This window comes from Microcebus murinus, chromosome 9 (assembly GCF_040939455.1).
Source record: "Microcebus murinus isolate Inina chromosome 9, M.murinus_Inina_mat1.0, whole genome shotgun sequence".
Classification (NCBI taxonomy): Eukaryota; Metazoa; Chordata; class Mammalia; order Primates; family Cheirogaleidae; genus Microcebus; species Microcebus murinus.
Window position 1 is genome coordinate 72,261,177 of NC_134112.1, and position 23,235 is coordinate 72,284,411.

Here is a 23,235-nt window from a genome sequence, read left to right on the forward strand (position 1 = left end):
GTCACCAATAGAGCCTGTCATATGTAGCCTCACAATATATGCAAAATCTGACCATATCTCACTGCCTCCCTTGATCTGTCGGGCCCAGCACACCTTCATCCCTCACCTGGATCATTGCAATAGTCTCCAGGGTGGTCTACCTGCTTCTGCTCTTGCCCAACCTTCACTGTATTCTCCAAACAGCTGCCAGAGCAATCCTGTTAAAAAACTGTCAGACCTCGTTGTTCCTCTGCCTCAAACCTCCATCTGCTCAAAAATCTTATTTTACTCTGAGCAAAAGACAAACTCCTTATAATGATGTATAAAACCCTCCGTGAAAGGTTTTTCTCTGACTCATCCCCTCTCCTGTCCTCGTTCACTCTGTCCCAATTACATCATTTCCTGGTTACCTCGCAAACCTGTCCAGCTTGCCCCAACAACAGAGGGTCTTTGCATTGGCTCTCAGACTGGGAATATTCTTCCTCTAACTTCTTTCCAGTCTTTGATCTAAATGTCCACTTCTCAACTAGACTTTCTTTGTGCACCCCACCTTCTCTAAAATTACAATTCCCCAGGATACTGCACGTTGTCTCTTTCCTATTTTATTTTTCTCCTGAGCATTTCTTACCACCTAAGGTTTATTTTGCTTACTTGCTTTTTTGTCTCCCCCACTAAAATGCACATTCAGTGAAGGAAGAGATTATTGTCCTTTTCATTCTCTGCTGTTCCTCAGCACCTACAACACTGTTGGTTATATAGAAGATGCTCAATAGATATTCATTGAATGAAATATTTTTCCAAAGCAAAATTAAAAACAAAAACAAATGAGCCAAATCTTACAGTTTGGCATATAGAAAATGCTCAATATTAATTAATGAATTATTTTCCTAAAATGAATTTTAAAAAAACCAAAAACATGTGAGCCAATTTCATTGCAGGGAAACAGAGACAGAATGCTATTGGTTTCACTACAATTACAGAGTATAATATTCTGTAAGTGGATCATAAATTATGCATATGTTTTAAAAATGGGGTATTCCTTGACCTCCATGTATAATATCTGTTTGTCAGTGATTGGATTTCCTACAATTGACTACTAATTAGGGTAGAATTTAATTAAAGCAAAAATCAAAGGGAATATTCCCTACCTTATTTTTTAGAAGAATGCCACTCCAACAGAATTCATTTTGTAGTAAAATCTGTTTATTCAGGTAACATATGCAGATTTCAAATGAAGGAGAGAAAGGAAGAAGGGAGTAGCCTGGAACCTTTACCCTTTTTCTTCTCCCAACCCTTTTAGTTGAAGAAGGCACAGCTGTAGTCACTTGAGCCCTATAGTTTTAGGTGCCAGCAATTCCCCTCCCCCTCCCTCGCTCCCCTCTTCGCATGTATTTAGAACAGCTAAATGCAAAAGGAACTCACCACGTCTTTACAGGGGGAGGAAGTTGTGCATTCCCTTTACTGTATTCTGGGATATTTTTAGCAGATCTAAAGAACAGTTTTTGACAATAGCAAAATATGGCTCTTTGAGAACTAGTTATTTAAACCCCTGCTGAATGTATCCTGACAAAAATTAGAGAGTTTTATTAATTAGATAGCCTGAGGAGAGAATTAAATCTTGAGTCACCACCCTGTGTGCCAAAATAAGTTGAAATCTTCAAACAGCCTTGTAATTAGAGGGTCCCAGTGAGAGAGACAGAGCAGTCACTATTCACATAGAAGAACCTGTATGGTGGCATGCATTAGTGAGAGAAAATTGCAGCAGCAAGTCCAGAAGGACAAATAAAAAATGAGTGGCCTTGAAAATTTGTGTACCTGACTTCAATCTCCAAGAAACCACAGCAGTGAGTTGGAATTCACTGCTTTGAAAGGGAGCCTGTGACGTTGCCTTCCCAATTTACACTGAAGCAGTCATGCCATTATCTTCATAAAGGTTAAGAAAAAGGCAAAGTTTAATTACTCCACCACTTTCTGAAGGATAAAAAGGTAGGCATGAGAAATCAATGGAATTTTCCCCCAAGCCTCAGCAGGCAATATTTTTATCTGATAATTTGTACTAGAGCCCTGTGAATTTCATGCAACTGCAAATATTCTCTAAAATAGAGTGCCATGTTGTATCTCCCATAAATGAGAATGCTTATTTTTCAAATATATGACATTTTTCAAATCATTTGCATTTTAAAGGTCTAAAGGATTTTAATCACTGATCAGTTTTAACCCACGTTTCCTGCCTGCGTGCATCAGCATACACCCTCGACTTCGCCATCCTCATAAAAATTCTCTCTTAAGCTCTTACTTTCATGTGTTTTTAAAATGGCTCAGCTCCCCCGCAGCTCTCATCAGCCTGCCTTCCCAAGTGGTCCCTGCCTGGGAAGATGAAAGGCCCTCTTCACCTCAGCCGAGGCTCTCGTTTCTGCTTTCACATTGATGGAAAATAACTTAAAGATGGGAAAGTAACTGAGTATCTCAGGCTGCCCTTGAGCTGGTGTGATGCATTTCCTCTCAGGAGCTTTGTCAGCTCTCACGTGGTTTTCATTCCCAACTAAAAATGACACCTACCTAATGCTCACATTCTCCAATTAAAATTAATTTTACTGGTTCATATCTACCCTACCATTCTGGAATATAAGAACCAACATATTTCATGGCATATTAGTTTTACTCTAATTACATGATGAGTTTCTTGAGGATGCAAATAATACCTTTCATTTTATTTCTCAAAGGCAGTATGTGTTGTGGTTAGGAGCACAAACTCTGGAGTCAGGCTGCCCAGGTCCAAATCCCAGCTCTCTTCCTTATTAGCTCTGGGCAATCTTCAACCAGTTACTTACTTACCCCTTCTGTGCCCTGTTTCCTCATCACCTACTTCATAGGGTTGCTGTAAATATTAAATGAGCATATGTAATATGTTCTATACATGTAACCTATATATATATAATTTTTTATATTTCCCTTTTAGTAATAGAGGCAGATATACAGTTAGGGACCTTGGTGACATTTAATGTGACTAGGGTTAAAAAAAACCCCACAAATTCTATGATATTTTACTTGGAAATTAGCTCTAGTTTGACAATCACCAAATCCTTTTTATGTCCAGAGCAAATGTTCAATAGACTCAACTTCTGGCTGTTCATTAGCTAGTGTTTAGGGCCGAAAGGCTGATTTCTTTATGAAGGAAGAAAAGGTGCTCTGTCAATACATCAGATGATCCATCTCTCAAATGACATGCAGTCAATAATATTTAAGTGATTCTCATAGTATTATGCATTACTATCACCAATAAGCTTTTAGTGGGTGATGATCAAGTGTTGGGCACTGAGTCAAATGCTGAGGACAGGAAGAAAGCCAAGACATGGTCTTTTACAATAAGCTTGAGATCTAGTTGGAAAGATAGTACCTTCATCAAGAGATAAATAAAAACAAATGGCAACATAAAGTCAGTATAAAATAAGTGGAGCAGATAATTGTGCTGTAGCAACTCAAAGGAACAAGAGGTTATTGTGGGTTTGGACAGCTGGATATTGCAAGGCTGTGTCAGTGGGTAAAATGAGACAGTAGTTTTAACATGGGAGATTATTCATTACAGATCAAATAAAAATTAAACTTGTAAAATTATTAAATTATGATTTACAAGAAGGTATCTTTGACCTATTTCTTATAAGAAAATCATGTAAAATGCACCAAAGGCTATTTACGGAAGGCATGCAACTTGACAACCAAGAAGGCCAAGAAATGGGTATAATAAGGATAAATATTGGACAGAAAACCTTATCAACCCCTTGTACATACCATGACACAGCCTCACCTGAACTGCTTTGTGCATTTCTTGTTATTTTATCTCCAGAAAGAGAGAGTCATTTAGGAAAAGCCTTGCAGACTTACTCATCACTGTAGCCTTGCCATTGTACCTCTGTAACTGGCACATTACAGAAATGGACTTTTCTTCCCCTCAAAATTCAGTATATAATAAATATGAGGTGTCTTTTAAAGTTTAAAAGACATGTAGGTAAAATAAAAACTTAGAAAGCACACAGCAACTTTACATGTCTCATTACTTTAAAAAGCAGATGTGTTAAAAATGTATATGAAAGGCTGGATGCGGTGGCTGTAACACACTGGGAGGCCAGGGTGGGAGGGATTGCTTGAGGCCAGGAGTTTGAGACTGGCCTGAGCAAGAGCAAGACCTTGTCAAAAAAAAAAAAAAAAAAAAGTATGTAAAATTGAAAAAGGGTTTAATCTAAAAAACATATTAAAAGAAATAAGAATGTTTGCGTCCCTAAATTTCTGAGATTGATATAATGGTAAGACATTATGTTTCAACTCTTCTAAAATACAAAATATGTTATACTGTAAAGAACATTAGGCCTAAAATCAGAAGAGCTGTACTCAAATTTCATTCTGTCACCTACTACCTTTATAAAATTAGCCAAGTTACAAGTAGATCACCTCTCCGGTGTGGGTGGGCATCACCCAGTCTGTTGAAGGCCTGAATAGAGAAAATGTCAGAGCAAGGAGGAATCTGCACCTTTTGCTTCCTTCCTCATGCTTGAGCTAAGACATCTCATCTTCTTTGGCCCTCAAACTGAGATGTACATCATCAGTTCCCCTGGTTCTCAGGTCCTCGGGTGTGGGCTGAATTATACCACTGGCTTTCCTGGGTCTCCAGCTTATACATGGCAGAGCATGGCACTTCTTAGCCTCCATAATCACATAAGCCAATTCCTCATAATACATATTTCTCTGGAGAACCCTAATACCATGGGGGAAAAGTGGTGATTCTGATTTTTTAAAAAATGCCTGAGGATATTATAGGTCCTAGAAAAAAGCAAAAAACAAACACAAAACCCCTGCTATCTTCCTGACATAAGCAGATACAAGGTATAAAGTTTACTTAATAAGCACTTCATTTTCAGGATTAAGGCAAATCTGCCGGGATCCTGGTGACCTATTAACTGCTTAGAAGTCCTAGCTTCTGGAGAGATGCCACACACTAGTAAGTTTTTTCTTCAAGGTTACATTAAATTTATAACATCAAATGGTAAAAAGGAGAAGCCTACATTCTAATGAATTTAGAGTTACTGACCTGCATAGTGCCCCATTCAAACAGACATAAGGGTCTTCAGGAGTCTGGCTTTAGAAAACAAACAAACAAACAAACAAATGAAAACAGATCTGCCGTAAACTACTTACTGTTTTCCCAGCGAGAACACCAAATGATCTGTGTGTCACTCCCATCCCCCAAATCCTTTAGTGCACTGGTTTTCAACTTTGGCCAAGAATAGAATCACCTGGGAAGCCTTCAAAACCCCTGATGTTTAGACCACACAGGGGTCCTCAAACTACAGCCCACGGGCCACGTGCGGCCTGCTGAGGGCATTTACCTGGCCCACCTGGTGTTTTTGCCACTGCTGCCTGTCCTGCTTAGCAGCCGACTCGTGAGGGCCCACAGTGCGCATGTGTGGAATGTGCGCCCGCACTCTCTAACAGCCCTCCAAGGGTCTGAAGGACAGTGAACTGGCCCCCTGTTTAAAAAGTTTGAGGACCCCTGTTAGAACAACTAAATTTGAATCTCTGACGGTAGGACCCAGGCATCAGTATTTTTAAAGGTTCTCAGATGAATCCAATGGCAGGCAAGGTTGAAAACCACTACTGTGCTAGTGTTCCAATCCCAGCTGAATCACATATAGGCATTTGAGTCCTGCCGCACCTGATCCTCATCTTCATCCCCCATCTATGTTTTCAGCCTCATTCTTGCACTCCCAGTGCACCGGTGTAACCAGTTTTTGTGTCCATGCACTGTTTACCTGCCCCGGATGCAGATCCCTGTATTTATACCCATTTATTGCACCTCTCCTCATTCATATTACATTTTTCAATACCCAGCTCAAATGGTAGAACTTCCATGAAACTTTCCCTGATGCACTGGTGTGGTGGGTTTAGATATGCACACAAATCTTTGATACTACTCACACAAAATGCAGAATCTAATTCCCTTCCCTTCCTTTAAACATGGTCTGGCCTTACTGAATTTATTCTAATGAGCAGAATGTGGCAGAAGTGACTTTGAAGTAAGGCTAGGTTAGAAAAGGCCATACAGCTTCCACCTGGCACTTCCTCTCTCACAGCACAGGTCCAGCTGGAGAGACCAGGTGAAGAGGCCACAAAAAGACAGGGTGACATGCCTGAGGAACCCCAGCTGTTCCAGCCTACCAACCCTGCCAGTCAGTATCAACTGCCCACATGCAAACAAATGTGCCTTCGGGTGACTCCAGCCCTTTAAGACATCCAGCTGAGGCCTCAGACATCATGAAGTAGAGACAAACTGTCCCAGCTGTACCCTGTCCCCATTCCTGAACCACAGTACAATAAGGAGGCATTGAACACCATTAAGTCTTGGGATAACAGTTCCATGGCCATAATAACTGAAACTCTCACATTTCTAGCTCATTTTATCTTTGCCTTGCATATGGTATTCAACATATTCTTTCACTATTATTACTAAAAATGTTGTATCTCTCATCCTAGATCAGTAGGGCTTTGATGGCAGAACCCATGGTTTACTGATTTTTGTATTTTCCACGATGCTTTGCCCTAAAATGTGCTCAAAATTTAAGTGAATTGGTAACTTCCAGCATAGACAAGAATTAGCCCCTGTGAAGGCAATAATTCTACTTTTGTCTGGTTCCAAATTCCTGATTATAATTGTCAATTGCATTCACATGCTTTAATTAAATTAAAGGCCTTGTATTACATTGAGACAATACAACGACAACATAAGTTAAATGTTGAGACTGAATGTACAAGATTGATAGTGGCATATAATTATAAAATACAATTATGTATATATAAGTTCAAATAATATGCATTATGTACCAGGCATTAACGTTTCTAATCTTTGCTCTCTCAGGAACTGATGAAATTTGCTGTTCTGTGGCTAAGGAAAATGTTTCTGACTTTGTCTGGTTTGCAACCTCTTCTTTTCTTGGCATGTGTGTGTATGTCTGCACATGGTGTCCATGTCCAACTTTGCCTGTACTGGAATGTTAGTTCTTTGTAAGGTTTTTGTCAATGCAAAGAGTTATTTGTTTTCAAAGGCAGTGTGAATGGTAGGAAGAGATGGGACTTCCTAGGTTGAAATATGGGGTTGAAGTTACACATGGCTGGTTAGCCTTGGGCAATTACCTCTACATCTCTGATATTCAAGTTCCTTAACTATAAGAAGGGGGGAGAATTCCTATGTCACAGGATTATTAGGAGAAATAAATGAGATTAAATATGTACAGTTAAAAGGCAGTGACTGGCACATTGTAGGCATTCAAAATCATTCTGTATCATATCAATTTCCTTCAAGGTTTGAGGAAAATTTAGGTTTAGAATTTTTGTCAACTTTATGTACCAGAAGGTTTGCTTTTCTCCATCATGCTGTAAAAAATGGTGGCTATAGCTGTGACTTGGAAAAGGCTTTGGTTGGTTTTTTCTCTCTGTTTCTTTTTCTCTTTTATACTACCTCCTTTTCTTTCTTTCTCCCTGATCTGCTTGTCTTATTCTAAGCTGAACTGAGACAAAGCATTATTTCAGCCCCTAATATGTTGCCATGAAAAGAGATATTTTGAGGCAGGTGTAGTCCAAAAAAGTGCAACCCTACTGAGCTGAGCAGACATCTTTTGGCTCTGTGATACCTCCTACGTTGCAATTTTAAGCATTTCCTTGGCTATAGTTTTTAGAGCAGAGATTGGCTATTTAACAATTTTATTATTACTATGAATAGATAACAAATCAGTTTTTTAAAATGTGCAGGCAGGCCCAAGAGATCAGTAAGCTCCTTCCTCTTTTTCTTCCACTTAAAAACACCATATCTACCTACCTATCTTCCTCTCCTCATCATTGATTTGCAAAATCTGGTGTAGTGTTACAGTGAAATACTGAAATACTTCTCAAATCTTCCTTTTCTTCTTAACCCTCCTACCACTAAAATAATTAATTCTAAATAACTATATCTGAAACTTTAATATGAATTTGAATTACCAGATTAACTTATTAAAATGCAGAGTCTGACTCAGTAGGTCTGGGTGTGGCCTAAGAATCTATATTTCTGACAAGTTCCTGGGTAATTTCAATGATGATATTGGTCCACGACCACATTTTGGGTTACTAAGATCTAGATGATAGTGATAAACTCATTCCTGGGCTCCCTATGTCCACTCTTGCCTGTATTATCTTTGACAGTAACACCAAAGCAAGAAATTTAAAATACAAGCTTGATCACACCTCTTTCCTATCCCCACTCCCAGCTCCACCCATGCTACCATTCTTTCAATGGACCCCTATACTTGTCAGGATGAAGTCCAAACTGCTTAGCATGGCCTGAAAGACTGCATCCATACTTGCCTGTGTAGCCTCATTTCTCTCTACTCCTTCATTCAACATATATTTGATGAATGCTATGACAGACCCTGCACTCCATTCCCACCTCTCTAATGGCTAGCCACAGCCAAGAGCTTGCAATGCCCTCAGCACATTTTTCTTGCTTCTAAAACTTTTCAGTGCTGCTCTGTTTTCCATATGACCATTCCTCCCCTGCTGCCCTGTCCCCAACTCTCCTAGTTAGAACCTCCTCATCATTTAGAACCAACTATGAGGATCACCTCTTTTGGAAGATCTCCCTACCCCCATTCAAATGTGCCTCCTGTATGCAATCTATCTACAACTTCTCCTTTGCACAGTGTCTGGGACAGAGTAGAAGCTCAGAAACCACTTGAATGAATAAATAGAACTTATGGCACTGTATTGTAATGGGCTGTATATTTCTCCATATTAAATTTCTTGACAGCAGGAACCATTACTTATTCATCTTTTATCTTTAGTGGTGCCAAGGCAATTCAGTAATATGTATTGAACACATGAATGAATGAATGAATGAATGAATGAATTAAAAGGTGATGCAAAATTATAGATATCAGCAAAGTTATGTATGAATTAAAATGTTATAGCAGGAGAAATTAATGAATGTCAAGAGTCAGATATGAGCTGGAGAAAAGCAGAAAAGATTGGTGTTTAGGTTTCTAAGTTTCTGTGGGACATAAGAAAAGACTGCTTTAGGTAAAATTCCTTGATATTTAGGTTTGGTAGAAGTGGAAGGCAAGTTTGACCATATTAGAACAAACATTCTTGAAAAAAGCAAAGAGAAACTACAGTTAAAAATTCAGCCAAAATCAATTTTTGCAACTACCCAGATGTTCCGCTAACTCTTAAAACATTCTCCAGTTCTTAATTACTTAGTAGAGTGGCTAACCAAATATGTTATCATTTAGGGAGTATGTCAAAAGGAGGATCAAGGAGAAATTTGAGCATGTCTTTTATAGAGCCACAATTATACCCATATGTTCATAAGAAGTAGAATTGTAATATAAGATAAGCAACATACCCTCAGATATTTACATTTTCCTCTACTTCTTGATGTATTATGTATTGAGAATTTTCATGGGCAAGGTTTTCTACATTGTAGAAAATATTTCTTGGTATTCACCAGACATGCATGACATAATAAACAAAAAACACACACACAACAGTCTAGTCCCTGCTTTATTGGTGGTTTGAATTGACAACACACCTGGCAAAACAAACAAAGCAAGCCATAAGAGCCATGATGGAGTTGAAGGCACATGTCAGTGGAGCACAGATAAGGACATCTCATTCTATGGGGCATCGGGGAATGCTTCCTGCAGTCCTGTAACAAAATGAAATAAAAGAAAGCAATTCAAAACTAAAAACAAAATAAACAAATACACCAACCCAATCAAACAAGAAACTCAATAGTTGTTTTAAAAAATCCTCCAAGTTATCAAACAAGAGAAAGGATTATTTGAAAAAATCTGAGGAAAATGTTTGGATTTAGCTTCCCCTTTTTTCCTCTCTCCTAAGTCTTTATCTTTGTTGTATTTTTTTCTCTTATTCTCTCATCTTCTCTCTTCCCTTTTCACTCCTCCTCTCCACCAAGTATATAATTTCCACAAGTAACTAATGTAAGGGGTGGGGTGTGGGTGAAGGTGGGTTAAATCCCATCCAGAGGGCGGGGTGTGTGAGAGGCAGAACCTCAGGCTCCAAGTCCCTGGGAGCCTGATGGGGACAGGAATTCCGACCTGGTGCTGGCAGCCAGCAGGTGCCAGCTGTCCCCTCTGCAGCTCATATTCACGGTCCTGGTGCTTGAAAGATAATCAGGTCTTGTGTTTGACAGGGATCACCTAGGGTGGCAAAGATAGGCAGGTCTAGGAGGACTCCACCCCACGAATTGCCAGGATCCAGGCACTGAATGACCATCTGGGACCAGTAAGCAGATCAGAAAAGTCTGGGCCTTCCTAGTTCGTCCACTGAGCTCCTATTTTTGTATGTTTACATGTTTACATGATATATTGTAAAAGTTTTATGAACTTTAGTATTTCAAGTGTGTTAAGTCTTTAGTTTCAGGGATCAAAAAAAAAATAAGGTGGATTCTGAATGTAAAAAATAATGAAGTAGTATCATCTAAATAAAGACCAGATGACATTGCTATGTGGTTCTACTATGGTATCCCCCTGAGCGTAACTCTGTATACTGGACTTTGGCAGGTCATCCATCATGACAGAGAGGGTTTATAGGTTCTGTCTTCTCTCTGAACTCATTTATAGCACAGTTGAACAAAGAGTAAATAAAATGCTGTCTAGAAAAAGAGGAATAGAAATACAAACTATTGTAGAATTTTTATATTATAGAATGTCATAAGGGGGATATTTCATTTCCAGTTTCTCTTGTAACTGGGGACTGTTAGTGTAAGGAATATCCTTTGGAAAGCTTCTTTTCTTTGCACATAGAATTCTTATAGAATAGGAATAATAGTTCAACCCATGAAATAAAGCTGAACCTCCAAGACAGAGTATTTAGGGTAAGAAGAGTTGACAAAGACATAAGCATGGGAAATATTAAATACACTGAGGTGGGCTCTGATGAGGAACTGGTAAAATTAAGAAGTGCAAGTAGTCAGAGAGGTAGAGAAAAACCAGAAATTGGTGCCATGAAAATCAGGAAGAAGAAAGTTTGAAGAAAAATGAACATAGCAAATAGCCTCAAATTCTATATTTTCAAAACATTAACTCATGGAATTACCTCTTAAAATTCACTGCTTGGCATTCAAGGATTGTCTACACAAGAATGACTCTTTGAGATTTAAAAATCTTTGAAGTTCGAGCTTTTATTTACAAAGATCATAGTAAAATAGAAATAAAGGAAACGTCATGGCAAACAGCCTAACCAGTGTGAGTTTGCCTCTTGTTAATACAACATGATTATAACATTTAGTCCAGTCCTTCCTCTTGTTAAAGTTTTTGTTTGTTTGTTTTTTGAGATAGGGTCTTGCTATGTTCCCAGGCTGAAGTACAGTGGGTATTCACCATTGAGGTCCTAACATAATACAGTCTCAAACTCCTAGGCTCAAAGGATCCTCCTGTCTCAGCCTCCCAAGTAGCTGGGGCCAGAGATGCATGCCACTGTGCCCAGCGAAAGTTTCCTTTTAATCTCTTCCAAAGAAAGAAGCTCTTCAGGGCTCTCTCAGTCTCATGACTCAAAAGCAGTCTGGGGAGGAAACATCAACTTATGAACAGTGGGCAAAAAGAAACAATAGCACTTCTTTTCCCTTTGGGTCTGTTCCTTTTTCTCCACCTATAATCACTCTCCCATGAAACCCTGAAGCTCTCTGATGGTATTTACCATGTTGCCTTATGTTAAGAAAGACTGTTTTTTAAGCTTTGCTTTGGGTCAATTTTCTTTTTTAAATCTCTCAGGTGATTTTTTTTTCCTGAGCAGCTAATATAATCGTTTTGGTATTGCCTTACTCCATCCATCCTGAGAAAAGTCAATTCGATCTACCTGGTTGGTTGGAAAGAAAAGAAAAGAACAGAACAAAAGAAAAGAAAGAAGGAGAGAAAGAAAGACGAAAAGAAAGAAAGAAAAAAGAAAGAAGGAAGGAAGGAAGAGAGAAAAGAAAAGAAGAAAAAAAAAAAGGAAAGGGAAGTGCCCACCCTTTGTGACTGAATTGATAAACCTCATTGTGTTGATAATACAGGCAAGACAGGCTTGCTAGTTAAGAAAGATAATCTGTGGACTCAGGGTGTGTCTGCACCTACACCCTCTCCCCAGCACCCACCATAGTCAACACATTGATCTTCTTTGATTCTTGCTCCCAATGCTCAGCACCACAAATGGCAATCATCAATCCTCCTGCTGCTAAGGCATTGCTTTATTTTTCTCACAGTGATGCTCACGTATTAGATTAATTGGAAGTGAATTTATCCTAATGGCTTATTATCTCTGCAGGCAACATTTTTCTTGACAAAGTGCTTAACCTGAACACAATTCTGCTAGCCACACCACATGGCTCAATCACTGAGTCAACTCATTTACATATAATGATATAAGTAAATCTCTGTACACATTGAGTTTCCATTATCACTACGAGGAGAATTAGTGACAGCTTTCATCGCGGCATGTGCTGACCAGTGTAATAGCTACCTGTGGTACTGAATGATGTTTTCTAAATCTTGAAAAAGGAAACCAAACGACTTTTAAACTTTCCATTTCAGGTTCACATATACCATATATCATTATTCAAAACATGAACATGGTCTATATTTTGTTTCATGGGAACTTTGATTACCATGTGTGCATAAGTCCTTATAGATAGCTAAATTTTCTGTTAAATGAAATGTTATTCTATTTTAGTTGTAAATTTTGGAAAATAAGTTTAACATTGTCTATATTCCTAAATAAGAAGTAATATGGCAATCATTTAGAAAACCATTATAAACACCAGTCATACTTGGCTAATTGACATCCCTGAGACCATTGGTGCCTATACTAACTGGCTTTCATCTGATGTGCTTTTTATATTATTAGGTGTGGTTTTTCACTCCTGTATTTTTACTTATCAGATTGCCTCAGCCCCTACTTTTCATTGTTATGTGCCTGCCTGCATTAGCCCTTTTCTTCTCTTTCTATTTTGCTACCTCAAGTCAATCATGAGTTTAGATTGCCAATCTTAATAGGATTGTGTGTGCAGTAAATGTAAATAGAAGCTGAGTAACGAACTGATTTTTACAAAACATCACAAGCTTTGTTGCATAGACAGCATCTTATTGAGGCTGGTTGCTCCGAGGCCTTTGGCTTCCTTCCTGTGCCCTGTGTCCTGGCTGGGGGCAGGGACGACTGTGAGGATAAGTAACCCTGAATAAATGAATTACTCTCAGAGTCTGGTGTCTGACATGACTGGGAATGTTTCAGAGTCTCAAGTGCCACTTAAGAAGCATTCAAATAGAATAAGGTCCATGTATAGGGGTGGGGCAGAATTAGCTAGGCACTGTCAACCTTTGATAGTAGCTAAAGAAAAATCACACCATGACTTATGTGAGTTTAATTACTATTATGCAAAAGTGGCTCAATTCTTGTCATACATATGATTTTCTGCGATAATAAGATGCTCCCTGGAAATTATATGTCTGAGGGTGAGTGAGAGAAAGAAAGGGAAAGAGGGAGAGAGGGAGACAGGGAGAGAGGGAGAGACATAACAATGCTGTCAGTGAAAACTGCAAGCCATGCATTCTCAATGGGAGTGAAAATTAGCTCTCAGGAGGAGGTGAAAAATCTTATTATATTTATGTATAAAACACAGATCTACATACAGCCCATAAGCATACACAGTATATCTGTGGCATTAAAATTTCATAGAAGACAATATTACAAAAAATGTTTAAATAGACTCAGGGGGAGACATAAAATATGAGACCTTGCAATGAAGGATTTGGTGCTGGTAGCCGTGGGAGAGAGAAGTTGGGTATAGGCAGGCACCATATTTACATGTTTACCAAATGGCCCTGTCTCCTCTCTAGCTTCCTCTCAGTCACCCACATGCATCCTTTGCTCTGGCCGAGCCACCTGTATTTCTCCAGGGTGTCATTCCATTTCTTGATACTGAGCTTTTGCATAGGCTGGTCCTCTGACCTAGGATTCTCTTCTCCATCTTTCTTACCAGCTAACTCGTCCATCTCGAAATCCAACTGCAGCCTTATCTCACACTGAAAGCTTACTAGACATGTGCAAAACAACAACAACAACAAAAAAAACAAACAAGCAAAACTAAAGGAAGAAGAATCTGCTAACAGGGATGGTGTATCATTTAAGCATGCTGACTTTGAGCAAAGACCTGACTGAAGTGAGGAAGACAGCCACATGAATATTCGTAGGATAAATGTGCCAGATAGAAACAAATACCCTGAAATCAAAGCAGGTTTGTCAGGTTCAAGAAGAAGCTCCGTGTAACTGAAGCCAGCAACACAGAAGGCAAGTCGCAGGAAATTAGGTTGGAGAGGTATTAAAGGATCATATTCTATAGGTCATTGTAGTGTTAAGTATTTTCTACCAACTGTGGCAGAAAATTATTGGAATATTGACATCAGACTGTACCATGAGCTCATTTATGGATTTAAAGGCTCACATTGACTGATGTACGGAGAACTGATTATACAGGAACAAACATCAAAGCAGGAAGGCCAGTTAGAAGGCTAGGGAAATGATGTAGTGAAAATGATGGTCACCTGGACTAGCATGCTAACAACTAAGTGGGGGAGAAATTGCATTGAATTCTATGCCTTCCTCCATTCACTGGACACATGGAAAACTACACCCCCAAATTCCAAGACTCAGTTCAAATACCTAAACTAGTAGAAACTTAAACCTTGTCCAACTTCCCCAGGTTGGTTAGTGTCTTCTGTCTCAGGATGGTCATAGCTCTTTGTATATTCTTTCATTACTGCACTTTCCTCATTTAATGTGATAATATTTGTATATCGGTCCATACCATGCTATTAGCTCCTTGAGCACAGATTGTATTTTAGTCATCATGGCATCCATAAGACCTAAGATAGTTATGAGGTATATAGTAGTAATAGGCAACATCAATAAACTTTTACAATGTGCTAAACATTCCATAAGTGTTATTTCATTTAATGAAACAAGGTGATGAATGAGACAGGCACTATAACCTCATCTTCAAATGAGAAAACCAAGGCACCAAGAAGTTAAGTGCCTCGTCTGAGTCCACACAACTAGCTAGAAAGTGGTTGCAGCAGTCCTCAATCCCATCTTTCTAAAGACACCTCACTTTTAACCATTTGGTAACTCTGCTATAATATTAATAAATGTTCTGTTCCTGGACCTCGGAGAGAGAGCGTGATTTAGTACAAGATTAAAATTAGCTTGGGTAGAATTATCGGTAATGACAGAAACATCTCGTTCAGGTCCTAGTGACACATCCAGTGTCTCTCTGCTATAGTTTTTCTGGTATGAGAGGCACTGGTTTGGGTTAAAAAGCTCTGAGGTTGGGATCACAGGAATACACTTCTGAGGTATCCCAAGAGCAGAGCGGCGGGTAGGTGGCCTCAGTAGGTCTTTGTGATGCCTCAGAGCATAGCAGGCTATTGACCATTTTTAACTAAAATTTCCCATCCTTCATCTACTGCTGAAACTGCTATAGAACTACTATTAGTTTAATTTAACATTTTTCTGACTTATTTTCCTAGTTATAGTGACAAATCTGTACTCTCCAGTCACCCAAGCATCCTTTGAAATGATCATTTGTGCTTTTAATAACTAACTAGATAAGAGCAAGGCACAAAGCCCAACTAATAATTAGACATTGCCACCTGAAACCACTTTTGGAACAAGGCAAGGTGTAAATGAATAAACAAGTAACCAACTGATCCCACGACTTTGGCTTAACTATCACAATGTGCTGACTAAGCTTAGCAACCACCAAAGTGAAATCACTGTCCCAAGCCAAACACATGGGAAGAACCCCCACTTCCACACTGGCTCAATCAAGAGAAGCAGGGTGATTTTCTCAGCAGATGGTCTTTCTTTCTTCAGGCTGACAGAATAGAGTTAAAGTTATTTAGCATAATGTTTATTTACCTTTGTTGCTTTCTACCGTGAAAGACATGAGTGTTTCTTGTTCCCATCCCTTTGTTCCTTTCCTTTGCTAACATTGGATGTTGGGCTTCTATAGTCAACTGGGCAGAAGAGGTGCATTGTGTTTCTCTTTTGGCTTACACCATGTTACACCGACAGTCTTGTTCTCTTCACCTCCCTTTCTGCCACCCATTCCTCACTTGTGATTTCAAAAAGCCTGGTGGCTAATTGAGCCTTATTGTATGATTCCCAACCACTGAGCAAACATTAAAAATACATAGCAAGGAGGCTGTGATTTTTAGGTCCTAAGAATCACTGGACTCGTGTTTGCCATCCTTTCAACACACACTATAGACATCCCTGGCTTTAAAGAGAATGCTGTATTCGCAGGTCCCCGAGGCAGAAGTTCGCTGAGTTATTCTGAAAATGAAGAAAAGCACCCTTGCCAAGGCCAATGTGTCACAGCTTTTTATAGCATTGCTTTTTGACAAGTGAGATCTTGTGGGATCTCATATTTGTAACTTGTAACTTTTTTTTCCTAATGATTAGGCTATTTTTGGCCAGTAAGACAAAAAACAAAAAAGGGAACAGAGCCTGAGCAGGAAATGTACCCACTCACAGAGGGAGCCAGCCGGGCTGGTCCTGGGTATGTTGGGAAGTTGGTGAAAGATGCAGTCTCAGCTCCACCAGCCTCTCCTTTTAAAAGGTGTCCTCCTTCTTCTTCCCCATCCCAGAGGAATCTCCTTCCAAATCCCTAGGCTTTCTTCAGTTTCCCTAATAAATCCTCTTTACAGTGTCAATAGGAAAATGTGTCGATGTAGTATATTGGAAACAGTACCTGATGTACAAACAACTGAATCCTGATTCCAACTTCACCATTTACTAGTGGTTTGATTTAAGGCCAGTGGTTCATCTCTGACTCACGGTATCCTCATCAATAAAATGGGGATCTCTTCCCAGTCTACCCACAGACTTATTTTTAGGGTCAAGTAAGAATACATATGGATGTGTTCTTTAAAATCTAAGCATCATACAAGTATACAAGCATCATAAGCATGATCAATTTCTATTTGATTATCTTGTAGACGATGTTCATGAATCCAGAATGATTGCTAAACGAAGGCGTCTCATTTGACAATATTACATTCTGAGAGTGATTTTCAATTTCACTGGAATAAATCTGACAAATTTGGAAAGGGAAATCTAACTGCTTAATTCATTCTCTTTGCAGTCAGTGAATAACCAAATTTGATCATTAAACTCAATTATTAGATACCACAGGGCTGGTGCACTGTCTGTAACCTCCAACTGTAGACCATTATGATCATCCCAATGGGGATGAGCTGGAGCCATTTAGGTTCTATTACCAAGTGGCTCCAACCCATTAGGAGTTCCATTATTTAGGAGAAAGCTGGAAAGTAAAGCAAGACAATAAATTACATTTTCAAGATCTGCTTGAAATGGGGGCAGGCGTGTAAATTATCTGCCAATCAGATGAACCCACAGTGAGGTTTGGATATAGAAGTGCACGAGGGAACAGACATGTAAAACTTGTAGCAAGCATGGTGGGTTTCCAGGATCAGCCACCCAGAGTGCCAGCATCCAGTAATTTGATGTGCCTGAGTCTGAACCTTGAAATGACTGAGAAAGCACTGCAGTTGATGGAGTCTCCCTAGACATAACTAGAGTGTATCCTCTTCCACTAGGGATAATAGGAAATAAGAGTCAGATATTACAACAAGTAATGAAAAAAGTAAAATTGTATTTTTGCTCAACAAACCTTGTGACAATAAAAATCTGTGACATCATCTGTCTTTAAGATGGGTCCATATCAACACATATATATTGATCACATTCTTTTAGCTGGATATATCACGTATATAGCACTTGTTTTCTACGTAGGCACCTCCATTTATCATTGAAAACTTGGAAAGAATCATTTCAGTAGCTGCACAAGATTTCACTGTATGTATACACAATGATTTATGGATCCACAGCTCCATTTTTACACATTTCTGTAACACATTTTTGCTATACTAAAAACTCTTTACTAAAAATACTTTTGGCATTTTTGAATTATTTCCTGCAAAATCCTCATAATCAAGTTTTATGTTAATACTTTTGATCATTTCCATATTCTATTTCAATTTTTTAAAAAAAAAAGCTTTCCAAAGAATATTCTTTACATTAACAGTGCTCAGTTATAAAAGAAACCAGAAATGTTCTACCTTTATAGCATTCTATAAGGTGAAAATTTTATAATAGTTTTTATTTATAATTCTCAAGAAAACATTGTATTTACCATGTGTCCAACTGTGCTGTAAATGAGTCCAGAGAGAACAGAGAACTGGCTGCCAGGGCCAGGTCAGGGTTCCTGCCTCGTCGGCCAGAGTCCACAGTTAAGCTCCTGCTTTTGGGCCTGCCCCTAACCCAACCCACCCTTCTGACAGTATCCAATCCCAGATTAGTGAGTGTGGAAATTAGACACTAGAGAGCAGGAAAGGTTTGCAGGGGAGGGAGGGAAGGAGAGGAGGATTGAGGAAGAAAGAGAGAAGATATGGGCACAGGAGAGAACACAGTGAGAAGGGTAAGGAGGTAGGAGAGAGGAGAGGGAGAAGTTAAAAATAAGTTGCATCCAAATATTGTCCTCGGACTTCTTTAATTAATCCTCTTATTTGCTAATTTCAAGGAGTTTTTTTTAAAACAATTTTTGGGTTTTTTGTTTGATTGGTTGATTAGCTTCATTTTTGCTTGCTGTTTTGATTTGTTTTTTTAAATTCTAAGGGTTGTTTTATTTCCTTTTCTTGAAAGGAGTGTAATCTTTCCATTGATAGCAAACTGTAGGTTTTCTTTCAGATAAAGCATTTCTGGTTCTCTGCACCTTCTTTAGTCTCCCTGCAGGCAGGTGGGGTGGCCATGCATCGCCGCTGTGCTCATTTCAACGCTGTCATGTTCATAATCCACTCGTGTGGCAAGTGTCTGATATAGAAGTTATAGAAGCCCTGGGGCCTAGTGGCTTTGCCATGTCCTAGTACAGATGCTAACTGGCTCTCAGGGAAGAGCGGTGGCCTAGACCTGAACACTGAGCCTTGGTTTCTCTTTTGGCATATATTAAAAAATGAAGTCAATGTGCTCATTGAAGTCAAGTTATAAATGGCTCAGAATTGGGGTTGTTTAAATATTTTTTATCACTTCAAAAATAAGGATATTGATGTTTTAATTTAAAATAGCATGAAATGACAGAAAGAAAAATAGGAATCAGTAGCTGGAGGTCTTTCATCCCAGGAGCAGCACTAGCACTAGGTTGGAGAGTGAGGGTCTACGTGTGGTGGGGAGGGAGTGGACAAAAGAAAAAAGGATGAAGACCCTTTGTTCTCTACCCTGCTACCCTAAGAATTCCAGATGTTGGCAATTTCTTCAAAATCAGGACCTGCTGACTCAATGAAATGGATTCATTAGCCATTCTTGGGCATTTACTCCTTCATAGTACAGATGAAAGTCTACATGAAACCTTCTTCATACCCCAAAGGAGAAAATACTGCCAATTTTTTTTTTTTTTTGAGACAGAGTCTCACTGTGTTGCTCAGGCTAGAGTGCCATGGCATCAGCCTAGCTCACAGCAACCTCAAACTCCTGAGCTCAAGTGATCCCCGTGCCTCAGCCTCCCGAGTAGCTGGGACTACAGGCATGCGCCACCATGCCTGGCTAATTTTTTTTCTATATATTTTTAATTGGCCAATTAATTGCTTTCTATTTTTAGTAGAGACGGGGTCTTGCTCTTGCTCAGGCTGGTTTTGAACTCCTGACCTTGAGCGATCTGCCCGCCTCATCCTCCCAGAGTGCTAGGATTACAGGAGTGAGCCACAGCTCCCAGCCCTGCCAATTTTTTTATTTGATATCTCTAATTAGGTCATTGTTGAAAATGTCAAGTAGCTCCATCTGATTTTATTATGGTCCAATACAACTTTAATGTCTAATAAACACTGATACCATGAAGAAATAAATGGGTGCTTTCTTTGTCAATAAAATATTAAGGATCTTGAACTATGTAAGATTTAGGACATACAAAAGATTAAATGTTCAAAAGAAATTCTAGCTCTTAAAGTACAAAAGGTGGAAAATATTTATTGATTTAGGTCATAAAAATATATTATAAAAGTTATAAAATTGGTAAAATACACTTTTCCATTGGTTGGTGTGGCTTGTAATTGAGACTTTTTCTATTCTGATGTAAAACCCTGAATCCTATAGTTACACCTTGAATATGCTGTTCCTAACCCTTGCTTAGCCATTCCGAGTTTTGACAACTATTTTGGAAGCATTATACTTCCTAAGAATCAGGGTGGCCTAACAGCTTGCACCATGCACTCCCAATCTGTTGCTTTTTGCATGTGTAAAAGATTTGATTCTTTTCACTCCTCAAGTATGAAATCTTTATTTTCATCAATGGTCTTTTTTCATAATATTTCTCTACATATTTTCTGCAGAGTTTGTCACTAATAATAACCTTCTTTTCTTAAAAAAAACAAACCTCTTTGTTTTCTGGTTTTTCACAACACCACATTATTCTAAAATCTCTCTCTCTCTCTCTCTCTCTCTTTATTATGACACACATTTTAAAATTGTAGCTCCAAGGAGTGAAAAAAACATTAGGCGGATGTCAACTGATCTGCTGTCAAATCCCAGTTTTATTACTTACAAGTTGTGTGACCTTAGAGAGGTCATTACTTAACCTTTGAGCTGTCCTTTCTCTACTCATGCATAACATGGAGATAACTGTAATTGCTTTACCAAATTTTTAAGAGAGTAATATCAGTTAGAGTATGTTGTAAATCACAAAGTGATTTCCAATGTCAGGTTATTATCTGAGGGCTCTTTCTCCTGTCTCCCAACTTTACCTTATCTTCCCTCAAAGTTTCTATACTAATGATATATAAATCTAAAACTCCTATCCTGACCTCTGTCCCTAGCTTCAGTCATTCTCTGCAGTCTAGAAATCATAAAATCATCAAGGTCATGAACTCTTTTCTGTGTCTTTGCCTGTCTAAGACCAACCAGTACAAAACTAGGCAGGCTCTATTTGCTTACTCATAATTTCAATAAAACCTCAGTTTAACAAATAAAATTTAGCCATTTTTCCCCAAACCTGGATTTTTCCCCCAAACTTTCCCATTTTTTCATAAATGTCACCCATACCCTGAAGCCACCCACAAATCCAAGTCATCATTCCTTCGTTATCACTTTCAATATTCAGTCTGGTATCCCAAGTATTTTTGACTCTTGCTTTTCTGTCTCTTTTGTGTCTGTCTCCTTCGTTCTAGCTCCCTACCACTATCCTGGTTTAGACTTTTACTACTTCCTGTCAAGACGATTACAATAGTCCCTTGGTTTACTTCTCCAACCACAAGCCGTTTTTAATCCATCTAGTACATTGCTGCCAGATTCCTTTTCTGAAGAAAATTGTAAAACAGAATCTGAGAGTGAGCACCTATACAAATTCAGACTTGTCTGAGTTTGCCTGGCAGTTACATAAGGAACTCAAGATCTTCAAAGGGTAGTATCACCTGAAAAGAAGGGAAATTCTCAACAGTTGTGGTGGGCAACCTCTAAAATGGCCACAGTGATCTTTCCTTCCGGGTATTCGTAGCCTTATGTAATTCCCTCCCCGTTGAGTGTGGGCTGGACATAGTGGCTTGCATCTAACAAGTAAAAATGTGGCAAAAGTCATGAGACGTCATTGCAGAGATTAGTTTACAAAAAATAAACTGTGATTTTCCTCTTGCTTGCTCTCACCCTCTCTCTCCCTCACTTGCTCTGAGAGAAGCCAGCTGCCATGTTGTCAGCTGCCCTGTGACAGGCCAATGTGGTAAGGAACTGGTGTCCCTGGTCGACAGGAGACCTGAGCCCTGACCACAGCCCCATGAGTGAGCTTGGGAGTGGGTCCTCCCCCACACTGAGCCTTGAGATGGCTGCAGCCCTAGGAGGGACCCTGGGCCAGAGGACCTAGATAAGCCATGCCTAGATTCCTCACTGACAGAAAGCATGCAATAACAAATGCTTATTGTTTAAGCTGCTAAGTTTTGGGATAGTTATGCAGCAATAGATAACTAATACTACAGTTTAGTGTGTGTAAATCCAGATTGTCTTCTGGCCTTCTCCTTATACCCTACTACTGTGGTCAGAGCCCAGGGAACAATAGGCTGTGATAATAATTTTTGACAAGACTCTAAGAAGACAGAGCTTGCTGGTTCATGGACCAAATAACAGAGTATAATATGAGTGGCAGTAGTCCCACTTCAGCAACAGGACTAGGAGGAGCTGAGTGTTATAGACATCAGAGCACAGGAGAGATGACTGGGGTGCCAAGCCATGATGTGATCGGGGTGCCAAGCCATGAGTGACAGGTGATGTCTTGACAATGATGCAGGACATGTGCAGCCATTGTTAGGGTCCATCACAGGCCATAGGAGAGAACACAGGAGACAGGCAGGAAGAAAACAACCAGAATCAATCCTGATATACCGTGGAGTCTTCTTACATGATTTGAGGAGAGCTAGTACCCAAAGCCAGAAAGCATCTTCTTTTGTATTTGGGGGGCCCCATTCATCTTCCACATAATTGAAAACATGAGCCCCATTCATCTTCCACATAATAATTGAAAACATGGGTGATATAGACTTTACCTACTTCCATCATGTCACCTCACTAATATTTGTTGTTTGCATTTGAGCATTCCAACATTCAGCTTCTACTTCTATTCTGTCCCCACTATAGTCAAATGGATGTGCTCACTCTCTTATAGAATTAATACATTATATTCATTCTCCCTAGACTTCCCACTGAATAAAACCACCTTTTCCCTCCTTAACTAATGTCTGACAGTTTTCAAAGTACAAGGGAAATCCTACTTTCTATATATCTTGCAAAACTATTTCAATGATTCCTCTGTATCTACCATGAAAATTATGGAATATCAATCTACTGATTGAGTATAACAACTGATTTAGAATATACATACTATTGATTAGACATTCTTAGAGATGCCCAATATATCTATGATATGGCCACTGTCCTTAAAGACTTACAATTTTATCATAGAAACAAAACTTTCCCCGTGAAGCAATCAGAGACCCTAATAGATGGTACAAGCATATCATTGATTCTTCCAGAACAAGTAAAGCTGCTGCTTAGAGGTACTTGTCTTTTATAATTAAATGAGGTTAAGAAAGGAGAGATTAATATGTTTTTTGCTATTCCTATCTTCAC

The 23,235-nt window shown here is 39.1% G+C and overlaps 1 long non-coding RNA gene across 1 annotated transcript in view; it reads right to left on the reverse strand.

The window, feature by feature from the left end:
* Positions 1-9,554: 9,554 nt before the first annotated feature.
* LOC105858091 (uncharacterized) overlaps positions 9,555-23,235 on the reverse strand; it is a 102,302-nt gene continuing 88,621 nt past the window's right edge. Inside the window, exon 4 of the long non-coding RNA XR_012921023.1 lies at positions 9,555-9,706. This is a non-coding gene — a long non-coding RNA (uncharacterized LOC105858091). The remainder of the gene's footprint in view (positions 9,707-23,235) is intronic.